This window comes from Procambarus clarkii, chromosome 6 (genome assembly GCF_040958095.1).
Source record: "Procambarus clarkii isolate CNS0578487 chromosome 6, FALCON_Pclarkii_2.0, whole genome shotgun sequence".
In the NCBI taxonomy this organism is placed as follows: Eukaryota; Metazoa; Arthropoda; class Malacostraca; order Decapoda; family Cambaridae; genus Procambarus; species Procambarus clarkii.
Genome location: NC_091155.1, coordinates 41,237,271 through 41,249,757, shown reverse-complemented (window position 1 = coordinate 41,249,757; position 12,487 = coordinate 41,237,271). Strand labels below are relative to the sequence as shown.

At 37.9% G+C, this 12,487-nt stretch overlaps 1 long non-coding RNA gene across 2 annotated transcripts in view; it reads right to left on the bottom strand.

Moving 5' to 3' along the window:
• LOC138354480 (uncharacterized) overlaps positions 1–6,405 on the bottom strand; it is a 60,651-nt gene extending 54,246 nt beyond the window's left edge. For both annotated transcript variants that reach the window (XR_011223574.1, XR_011223573.1), the window contains exon 1: positions 6,266–6,405. This is a non-coding gene — a long non-coding RNA (uncharacterized lncRNA). The remainder of the gene's footprint in view (positions 1–6,265) is intronic.
• Positions 6,406–12,487: the final 6,082 nt, after the last annotated feature.

Sequence of the window (12,487 nt, the reverse complement as noted above, 5' to 3'; positions counted from 1 at the left end):
GACCACCAAATGAGGAGATAGTAATAGGAATAAGAAGAGGAAAGCAAGGGAACATAGAAGACAGTGAACAGAAAAAGAGAAAAGGAAAGAGAAAGAAAGATAAATGGCAGGGCAAGCTTATGTTAGGTCACATTTGTTAAAAAGATTAGAGCATTTAAGTATATATTGTGCAAGGGAAGAGTCCACAGCAACAAAGCCAGGACTCAAGTTCATGTTGGGTACATTGTGTATTAGAGCAGATTCAACAAGACGGTGTCTGTGTAGAGTAGAGGCAGGAAAGAATATTTTGGAGGAAGACCAATCAATGAGATGATTAGAATCCCTCAACCCGTTCTCGCAAATTCGTAAAGTCAATATTGACTTATTAACTACGTGCATAGGTGACATACTAAACATAATAGATACCCTTAAAAAGATTCATAGAAAACACAGACCTTACCTAACCTTGTTAGTATCTTAAGATAAGCATCTTATTGCTTCGTAATTACAATTATTACTTAACCTATACCTATTATATGTTAGGTAATAATTGTAATTACGAAGCAATAAGATGCTTATCTTAACATACTAAGTAGGTTAGGTAAGGTCGGTGTTTTCTATGAAGCTTTTCAAGGGACTATTATGTTAAGTATGTCACCTATGCACATATTTAATAAGTCAATATTGACTTATTAAATTTGCAAGAACGGGTTGAATCCCTCACATGGCAGAAGAGAGCATTGTTAGTGTCTGCAGACTTAACACTTCTCTTGTGTTCTCTAAGTCTTGTCATTCAGCGTACGGCCAGTTTCGCCAAAGTATTGGAAAGGACAAGACTAACAGGAAATGGAGTAGACACCAGCAGCATTAGAAGCAGGAGCAGCAGTGTGAACTAGATTGCTACGAAGTGTGTTAGTTTGTCGAAAGGCGAGTTTAATGTCAAGAGGACGAAAGGTATTGGTAAAAGTTTTGAGTTCAGATATGAAGGGAAGGCATAGTACAGTGCTACTAGTGTTGGAAGCAGGTTTAGGATGAAAAATTGTTTCACTTGAGAGTAGGCACAGCTGATGAAATGCAAAGGGTAACCAATGCGAGAGAATGATTTGTAGATAAAGGCAATTTCAGAATCAAGAAACTGAAGATCGCCGAGGCGTAGAGTGCGGAGGAAGAGAGACGAGGACACTTAACAGAAGGAGGATGGTAGAAAAAAAAGTGAATGTACATGCCACTATGCATGGGTTTGCGGTAGACAGAGAAAGAGAACCCAGACACAGAGCTGTGAACGTGAACATCAAGAAAAGGAAGGAGAGAATTAGATTCCCACTCCACTTTGAAATGGATAGAAGGAGCCAGATTGTTAAGAGAGGAGAGGGAAGGCTGGAAAAGACTAAGGTCATAAGGCCTTAAAGCAAAAATGTCCTCAACATAGCGAAGCCAGAGAGAGGGACGAGTATCAATAGAAGGAAGAAGAACAGTTTCGAAGTATTCCATGTAGAAATTAGCAAGAACAGGGGAAAGAGGGGAACCCATAGCGACACCGAAAGTTTGAGTGTAATATTTACCGTTGAAAGAGAAAGAGAAAGAGTCAACACAGAGTCTAATGAGCTCGAAGAAAACGTCAGTGGGAAGCAGGAGAGGAAGAAGGCCCTCCGACGCGTTCTGTCTAAGGAAAGAGAACGTCATCAAGCGGAACATTAGTGAACAGAGTTGACTAAGACAAAGACTAAGGCAAACGAACTGCAGAGGGCCTATTGGCCCATGCGAGGCAGCTCCTATTGACGAGTCTATTGATCTAAGAAATTTTTGGGGGCGAAATAGATTGGAAAGTCTTGGGCAGAGGGGGTGGGCCGGTCTTGGAGCAAGACATGAACCCAGCAATGGGTAATGTAAAAAGGGGATTTCGATGTGAATTCAAAATAACTTATTTAAAAATATTCTAAGCAAAGCACCAGAACGTAGTACTGGTATATCTCACAAATTGAATAGATCGAATAATAATGACCCAAAATGGATAAAGGATCTGAAGAACCTTATAGGTAGAAAGAGCTTTGTACAAAAGGATTAGGAATGGGGAAGTCTGTTTAGAATAAGAATTCATCCAACTGGTTAGAAATGTTAAAGAGATAAGAAGGGCAAAAAAAACTATGAACCTTGCATAGCAGGGCAAGCAGATAAATCCTAAGGGTTTTTACAGTTATATAGATTAAAGATTAGAAAAAAGGATAAGTCCATTAAAAACAGACAGGTCAGATAACTGATAATGACGAAGAGGTGTAATATTTTTAATAAATATTTTATCTCTATTTACTAAAGAACTGAACATTATGCCTTGTTCAGAACCGAACACTATGCCAAACAAATCCCCAGGGCCAGACAGTGTTTGCCAGGGTGCTTAAGGAAAGCAAAGGGGAGCTTTGCGAGCCACTGTCTACCATATTTAATAAATCAATAGTCAGGCAGAGTGCCAGAGTCGTGGAAGGTTGCTAATGTGGTACCAATTTTCAAGAAAGGAGATGGATCACTTGTGTCAAACTATTGGCCAATTAGCTCGTCTCTTGTGGGAAAGTTACTTGAATGAATAATTGCAAATACCATTTGTCTATCTCGAAAAACATAAAATAATAAATGATTCACAAAATGGTTTTACAAATGGCCGTTCATATTTACCAAATTTGCTATCACTTTATCCCAGCATAGTTGAGGCAGTTGATAGTGGTAAGGTTTATGACATTGTGTACCTTGACTAGCAAAGCTTTTGACACAGTGCCACATGAAAGACTGATTAAAAAGATAAGAGGCTCACGGTATTGGGGGTACTAAGTTGGATTAGGGCATGGCTATACCAAAGGAAACAATTAGTATAAATGGGGTTAAGTAAGAGTGGGAAAATGTAAGTGGAGTGCCTCAAGGCTGTCTTGGGACCTGTTATTCATAATATATATAAATGATTTAGATTCAGAACTAAACATAGAAAGGACCTACATCCTATTTGGAAGCAAATCAGCAAATGCAATTCAGCTTCAGATAGACAATGTTAATATCAGCAATAAAAATGATGTTAAGTTCCTTGGCCAATACTTAGACAAGAGACAACTTCACCACCCACATAACACACTACAAAAAAAAAAAAAAAAAAAAAAAAAGTTGGTATACTCTAAAAATTGGGTATTATGTTTCAAACTCTACTCTACTCTCCTATCAATATACTATGCACTGATCTATCCCTATCTTACATAAGGTATCTGTGCATGGGGATCAACCACTGCAAATTACCTCAAGCCCATCATCACCCAGCAAAAATCTGCTATCAAAACACTAAACTGCTTTCAGACAACATTCAGCCCTGTTATTTATTTATTTATTTATATACAAGAAAGTACATTCAGATTGAGGATACATAGCATAGTAATTACATTCTTGTAAAGCCACAGTAGTAAGTGCAGTGTTTTGGGCAGGTACTTAATCTAAGAAAATTTTAAGTAGGTAAATACTAGTAAAATATATAAAAATGATGCAGGTACATTGCAAGAAAAAAAAGATGAGAAATTTGTAGGTATATTAAAGCACATAGGTTGCTCAGAATGATTGCAATGACAGCTTGAATGGTATTTTAACAAAAATTAATAGGCACAATACAGCATATAGCTAGCACATAAAAGAGCAATGATCACAATGGTAAAGATATTTGGATTAAGTGCATAAAGATTGGGAAATTGGGTAACACTAGATACAGAGCAAATTTAAAGCAGTGTAGGAAATTATGAAATTGAAATTAGGTACTTTTTGGTTTTGCTTTTTAATGAGGTAAAAGTTTAACAGCTTTTCAACTCATTAGGGAGCGAGTTCCATAGACTAGGGGCCAGATTCATGAAAGCACTTACACAAGCACTTGCAAACGTGTACATCTTTGACGGCTTTGGTTACATTTATTAAACAGTTCACAAGCATGAAAACTTCCCATTCAACTGTTATTGTTATAAACAGCCTCCTGGTGCTTCTGAGCTCATTAACTGTTTAATAATTGGAAACAAAGCCGCCAAAGATTGAGAAAAGATGTACAGGTTCGTAAGTGTTTGCATAAGTGCTTTTGTGAATCTGGCCCAAGGTCCCTTTATTTGCATAGTGTTTACACAGATTAAGTTTGACACTGGGGATATCAGAGATACAGTATTTATTTCTTGTGTGGTGATAATGGGTCCTATTACATCTGTCCAGGGAGAGTTTCAGAGCATGGTTTGCATTTAAGAACAGGGTTTTGTAAATGTAGTTGACACAAGAGAATGTGTAGAGTTAATGTTTAGCATGTTAAGGGATTTAAACAAGGGGGCTGAGTGTTGTCTGAAAGCAGAGTTTGTTATTATTCTGATAGCAGATTTTTGCTGGGTGATGATGGACTTTAGGTGGTGTGCAGTGGTTGACCCCCATGCACAGATACCATAATTAAGATAGGAATAGATTAGTGCATAATAGAAAGGAGAGCAGAGTTAGGAACAATCTGATTTTGGAGAGTACCAACTGTTTTAGAGACTTTCTTAGTTATGTGTTGAATATGGGTGCTGAAGTTGAGTTTTGTCTAGGAATAGGCCAAGAAACTTTCCATCAATTTTATTAACGATGTTAATGTTGTCTATCTGTATCTATCAATCTGTCTATCCATTGGAAGCATTGCTATCATATATCATGGTTATATTGAATACATATTTTACTACATTATATCTTGAAATAATCCTCAAATTATGCTACAATGTACCTGCTGATAACCCTCAAATATTACTTTAATGTACCTACTAATCTTCGTCAAATTTTCTTACCTGTGTCAAGATGTACCTGTTAACATTTCTTCAATTCTGCTAGAAATTTCCTACTTAAAATTATCTGTTAGATTAAGGACCAAAACAATATGCGTGCTAGAAGCTTTACAAGAATGTAAAAACATCAATGATATGTACTCTCAAACCCAATGTACCTTCTTGTATATATATATATATATATATAAAATAAAATAAATAAATACCTAATGCTGCGAGTAGTGCATTTATATCATCAAAATGTTTCCCCCCAAGTGATCTGACATTAGTTGAACACTGATAGGCAAGTGTTATTTTGGAGTTTGTGTCTTGCAAGGTTTGCTGTGTAATACCTGCAGCAGTGATGATCAATATGCTGGTTATTGTAGTTGTAATAGCAGATTAAGTTCAGGATCAATATCAGCTTGCATGTAGATGCAATGGAGTAAGATACAAGAAGATAAGCAAGTATAGAACAGCAAAATACTGAATCTGCTATAAATATAAAATAACTATAGCAAAAAAAGAAAATAAGCAAATACAGTACACAATAGAAAAAAGTAAGAATAAAGATCACTAATTAGACAAGAAGGAAATATTAGATGAACTTTTAGCAAGTTTTTGATCTACACTTTGTAATCTTTCATATGGAATAGGGTAGCAGCACATTGCTGTGTATATCTTGAGGTTATCTTGAGATGATTTCGGGGCTTTTTAGTGTCCCCGCGGCCCGGTCCTCGACCAGGCCTCCACCCCCAGGAAGCAGCCCGTGACAGCTGACTAACACCCAGGTACCTATTTACTGCTAGGTAACAGGGGCATAGGGTGAAAGAAACTCTGCCCATTGTTTCTCACCGGCGCCTGGGATCGAACCCGGGACCACAGGATCACAAGTCCAGCGTGCTGTCCACTCGGCCGACCGGCTCCCGACTGGCATCATGCAGGCCCGCGTTCGATCCCCGACCGTCCCAACACGTGGTTGGGGCACCATTCCTTCCTACATATCCATTTATATAATGGATATAAATTGGATAAGTTTAGATTTAGGAAAGACTTGGGTAAATACTGGTTCAGTAACAGGGTTGTTGATTTGTGGAACCAATTGCCGCGTAACATTGTGGAGGTGGGGTCCCTCGATTGTTTCAAGCACGGGTTGGACAAGTATATGAGTGGGATTGGGTGGTTATAAAATAGGAGCTGCCTCGTATGGGCCAATAGGCCTTCTGCAGTTACCTTTGTTCTTATGTTCTTATGTTCATCCCAAATCCTTATCCTGATCCCTTCCCAGTGCTATATAGTCGCAATGGCTTGGCGCTTTACCCCTAATCATTAAAAAAATAAACCCATCTGCATTTCTAAACACTTCAAACACCAGTGACCACGTGGAGCCGAGCCCAAATGTTTCCACTCACGGGACTCAAGCAAAAGTGCGTGCATTACAGTGATTGAAAACACAGGCAATGGGTTAATGTACCAACCAGGAATCATTTCTCACTCACCCGATCACAGTTCCTGACATAAACAAGAGGTGAATAACCTCATACAGTGTGTGAGGTGGAGGGCACCTCAGGAGCACACACGACACACGTCCTGCGTGTACGGCGTCCTGGACCTTACTGAGGCTCCCTCATGGGACGCTCCCCTCACCAGAACGCGCGGGATAACTTTTACACAAAGAATCATACTTATTTACTAATACATACTCTCAAATACAAATAAAATATATATATTAAAACAAATAATAAAACGGGTATTGAAACTAGGAGAAAAATTTATATTAACAACCACGAAAGATAAACTTTATATACCAAATTCAAATTCAAATTCAAATTTGTATTCAGGTAAAATCTGGTAAAAACCAGGGGCCAGATTCACGAAAGGACTTACGCAAGCACTTACGAATGTTTACATCTTTCCTCAATCTTTGACGGCTTTGGTTACATTTATTAAACAATTTACAAGCATGAAAACGTCCCATTTAATTGTTGTTATTGTTATAAACAGCCTCCTGGTGCTTCGGAGCTCATTAACTGTTTAATAATTGTAAACAAAGCCGCCAAAGATTGAGAAAAGATGTACAGGTTCGTAAGTGCTTTCGTGAATCTGGCCCCTGGCCTCATTCAGGGCATATTTATTTATTTATTTATATATATACGAGAAGGTACATTGGGTTTATAAGAGTACACAGCATTGATGCTTTTTCATTCTTAGGTCCTTATAATCTAACATAATTTTAAGTACGTAATTTCCAGCAAAAGTAAAAAAAATTTAACAGGTACATTGTAAAAAAAAATTGACATTTTAGTAAGTACATTAAAGTAAAATTTGAGGGTTATCAACATGTAATTGTGTTTGCAATGTTGAGCACCCACTATTCCATTCCACCCACTATTTTTCTTTCTTTCTTTTTTGAGATATATACAGGAGTTGTTACATTCTTGTACAGCCACTAGTACGCGTAGTGTTTCGGGCAGGTCCCTGGAATACGATCCCCGCCGCGAAGAATCGTTTTTTTCATCCAAGTACACATTTCACTGTTGCGTTAAACAGAGGCTACAGTTAAGGATTTGCGCCCAGTTAATCCTCCCCGACCAGGATACGAACCCATGTACATGAATATAACAACTCTTGTATATATCTCAAAAAAAAAATCATGCTCCAGTAAGCTTCGTGGTTGTTAGTGTAAGCTGCTGCTCCAGTAGAACCTCTTTCTTGATCACCTGATCCATCTGCTAAGATGAGTGGTCGGTTTTGAGAGGGGTTTCCATTTGTTGTTCTATGACTGCTTTGAGCCTCTGCGAGTCACATGCTGATTTTTTAACTGGTAATCCTTCAATGATTATCTTTAGACTAGGATGTCAGGCATTAAAATCCCCTACCACAAGTGTATCTTCAGAAAAGAAGGAATCTGGCAAGTATCTTAAATCAAGGGAGCTATCAGAGATGTATAGATTAATGAAATTTAACTCTCGGTCCTTTAATTGTATCCGCAAGCTAATACTTTCAATACCTCTATATCTCTGAGGGACTCCAGTTATCTCGGCAGGTATAGTCAAATGCAGTATTTGGAGCTTTCACAGAAACCCATGCAGGGGAATTGTTGGACAGTGAGATCTGGATTCCAGGATATAACCTATACAGGTGTGATAGGAAAATTAGGTCGCACGGAGGAGTGGGTCTGTATATTAGGGAAGACCTTGTATGCTCGGAGCTCCTAAACGTTACAAATGAAGTGGTAGAGGTACTGGGATTAAAAATAGAGAAAATAAATTTAGTGATTATACTAATATACAAACCGCCAGATGCAACGGCTGAAGAATTCACAGAACAGATAAACAAAATAGAGAATAGCCTTGATAATTTGGAGAACCCGATACCTGATATTATCTTCCTTGGTGACTTCAACTTGCCTAGTCTCAGGTGGAAAATAGCAAACAATAATATTATACCAGGAAATCTATCAGGACCTAACCAACCACAGATTAGAGAACTACTTAGATTCTGTGACAAATTTTCACTCAATCAGCAGATATCGGAGCCAACGAGAAATTAAAATATTCTAGGTCTTTACGAACAATGAAGACATTATCAGAGACATTATCTAATTATCTAAGATAATTAGACGAGCCAAAACTAAATACTACGAAGATAAATTTACCCAAATAAAGAGCAACATTAAACAAACTTGGAGCACAATTTCACAAATATTGGGATCAAAGAAGATTTTAAATAACAAACCAACACTCCTTTCCAATAACGCTGGTCAGCTTTCAGCCTCTGATTCTGCTATTGAGTTCAATAGGTTCTTCTCTTCCATTGGGTCATCCCTTGCAAATGATATTCCATCTTCCAGTACTGATGTTAATGACTATCTTACAGGTAACTATCCACAGTCTCTGTACCTAAAGCCTACTAATTCCACTGACGTCAATGAGATAATCCTTTCCCTTAAAACCAAGTCTGGTGCCCTTGAGGAGATACCAACTTTAATTTACAAAAAAGCCTCCAGATCTTTAGCCCCTGCTATTGCTTTGCTCTTCAACAAGTCACTTGAACTCCAAACCTTTCCAGATATTCTAAAAAAGCAAGAGTAACGCCTGTCCACAAATGTGGTGATCTCACAGATGTTAACAACTACAGACCTATATCAATCCTGCCAAACTTGTCAAAAATTTTTGAAAAACTAATCTATAAGCAGCTTTACTCATATCTAGCCAAACTCAATATACTTAGCCCTTGCCAATATGGCTTCAGACCCAAAAAAAGCACTAACGATGCACTTATTAGTATGCTTAACTCGATTCATACAGCTCTTGATAAAAAGGAGTTCCCTGTTGGGTTATTTGTGGACCTGCGTAAAGCTTTTGATACTGTCAACCACCAAAACCTTCTTCTTAAATTACATCATTATGGAGTCAGAGGACACTCCCTACAATACCTCGAATCCTACCTTACTGACAGGCTCCAATATGTTTCTGTGAATAATACAATTTCTCCCACCCTACCCATCAACATTGGTGTTCCTCAGGGCAGCATACTTGGCCCTCTCCTCTTTCTCATCTACATTAATGACCTTCCAAATGCCTCCCAACACCTCAAACCAATCCTATTTGCTGACGACACAACCTTCATTTACTCCAGTCCTGACCCCCTTGCTCTAAATGCCACAGTAAATACTGAGCTAAATAAAGTCCATCTTTGGCTAACTGCCAACAAACTCACCCTTAACATTGACAAAACTTTCTATATTCTGTTTGGCAATAAATCCTCTAATGAAATAAATCTCAAAATAAACAATACCCAAATTTGTAACAAATTAGATGGCAAATTCCTTGGCATTCTCATTGACCACAAGCTGAATTTCCAGGGACACATTCTAAATATATCAAAAAAAGTTTCAAAAACTGTGGGCATTCTTTCTAAGATCAGATATTATGTACCACGCCCTGCCCTGGTGACTCTCTATTACTCCCTTATCTATCCATATCTCAACTATGGTATTTGTGCTTGGGGCTCTACTACCCAAAATCACTTACGTCCTCTAATTACCCAACACAAAGCTGCTATTAGAACAATATCCAACTCTGGCCCCTGACATCACTCGGTACCCCTTCTCAAATCTCTGAATATGTTAGACATTAAGTCACTGCACATTCTCTCACGTGTATTATACATATATAAAACGCTAAACTATAATGCCAATCCTGATCTCAAAAGCTTCATAGAAGGTTGTAACAGAACCCATGAACACCACACCAGAAATAAATACAGTTTTGATATTCCTAGAGTACGACTTAATCAAACTAGAAATGCTCTACAAATCAAGGGACCCAGAATGTGGAATGACCTTCCCAACCATGTTAAAGACTGTACCTCTCTCAACCAGTTTAAGATAAAAACTAAACACTACCTAATAAATTCCCTGTAACCTACCTCACTCCTCTATTGTCAACCCATGTCTGTTATTTTCTTTTTTTTAATCAACACTGTTTGTCAACCTATTGTATTTGTGCTGCTTTTTCAGTCATGTTCCCCCTTTTTTTTATCTTTATTTGTATTTGTTCTCAACACTTTTTATTCTTTATGCTCAATTAGTATTAAGTTCTAGATATTAATGTTTTTCTTGCCCGAAACGCATCGCGTAATAGTGGCTTTAGGCATTGTATGTACTAGCTCTATCTATATATCAATCCATTAATGTAACATCACTTGTATGTATGTACCTTACCTGAATAAACATATTTATATTTATTTATTTATTTATTTATTTATTTATTTATTTATGCATATACAAGAATGTACATAAGGAATGTGAGGATACAATTATGGTAATTACAGTCTTGTAAAGCCACTAGCACGCGCAGCGTTTCGGGCAGAATTTATATACAGAATTTATTTATTTATTTATATACATTACGATATCAGATACCACATATTCAGATCACAAGCTCATTGAAGTGCAAACGACCATCAATACTCAGAATAGACCTAAAACGTTGATAAAGCAAGAGGGGCTATTCAGTAAATTCAATTTTAATAATAAAAGGATAGACTGGGAGATAATAAACAGGGAACTTACAAACATTCCATGGGAAACTGTTCTAAGTAATACAAGTCCTACAGAAGGAATAGAAAAACTGACTTCAGAAGCGTATCAAGTCTGTCTGAAACATGTTCCTTTGAGGAAAGCCAGAAAGAGATCTAACGTACAAGTTCAAGTTCAAGTATGTTTATTGAGATAAGCAATAAATACATCTCAAAGGGATAGAGTAGCTTAGGCTATTTCTATCCCCCTCTACTTCAAGTCCCTCAAGGGGCGCACAAATTCAGTGAGTACAAATAGACAAATAACATTCCAAGAATCCCATTTAACATTGCAGGTTTATATAGTAAGTACAGCATACAATTGTTACATTCTTGGGGCAAAATTCTTGTAGCTCCTAAGTATACTGTCTATTATACCATTATCACACATCCAAACAATTTGATGTGGTACACTATTTATTTCCTTATTTCTATAGTTATCAATAAGTTGACACTCTAATACATAATGTTCTAAGGTGTGGGCGTGCGGCATACTGCATAATTTACACTCCTTATCTTTTTCACTGACATCAACACCGTATTGCCAGATATATTTATATCCTAATCTTAATCTCATGTAAATTGAATCCTTCCAAGTAGACTTTCCTTTACCATAAGTGAAGGACGAATTTGTATTTATTATTGAATAATTCTTAAGTGTGTTACTACTGTCCACCATTACCATTCTCTTTATCATTTCTTCACCCTCCTGAATCACCTTGATTCTTGTTTTTATTTGTTTCAAGGTTAACTGACATACAACATCAACAAGAGTTTTTTCAGTGGCTCTCTTCGCTATGTCATCAACTACCTCATTCAGCAGTATTCCCACATGTGAAGGGATCCACATGAATCTTACTTTATACCCAGTTTTTCTAGTCTCTTAACATTCTCTCTACACTCTATCACAACATTCTGGTATACTGGGCGTCTGCTATTTAAAGACTCTAACGCTCCTCTGCTGTCAATAAAGAAGCAAGCATTTTTACCACATTTGACTACTTCCTGTAATCCTGCTAATACTCCTTGGAGTTCAGCCTGCGTTGAAGAGACATTGTCAGTTAAGCGGCGTCCAATAACAGTATCTTCAGTGCCGATGTCAGTGTACTCCCTGATCAAGACTCCACATCCTGCCTTCCTGCATATGGAAGAAAATGTAGAATAGAACCAGTGAAGAGCAGAGGTGCCATAGGCACAATCAGAGAACACTGTATAAACATCAGAGGTCCGCGGTTGTTCAACGTCCTCCCAGCAAGCATAAGAAATATTGCCGGAACAACCGTGGACATTTTCAAGAGGAAACTAGATTTATTCCTCCAAGGAGTGCCGGACCAACCGGGCTGTGGTGGGTATGTGGGCCTGCGGGCCGCTCCAAGCAACAGCCTGGTGGACCAAACTCTCACAAGTCTAGCCTGGCCTCGGGCCGGCCTTGGGGAGTAGAAGAACTCCCAAAACCCCATCAACCAGGTATCAACCAGGTATAGTACTTTTGACATAACATGAGACCCCCCTAGTTCCTCCATCAGCATATAAGTGAAAGCCTCTATAGCCATTTAGCCTCAGAATGCTACCATCCCTATCCCCAGTTTCCTGGAGTGCTACTATGTCAATATCCTCTCTAAGAGTATAATAGTGTA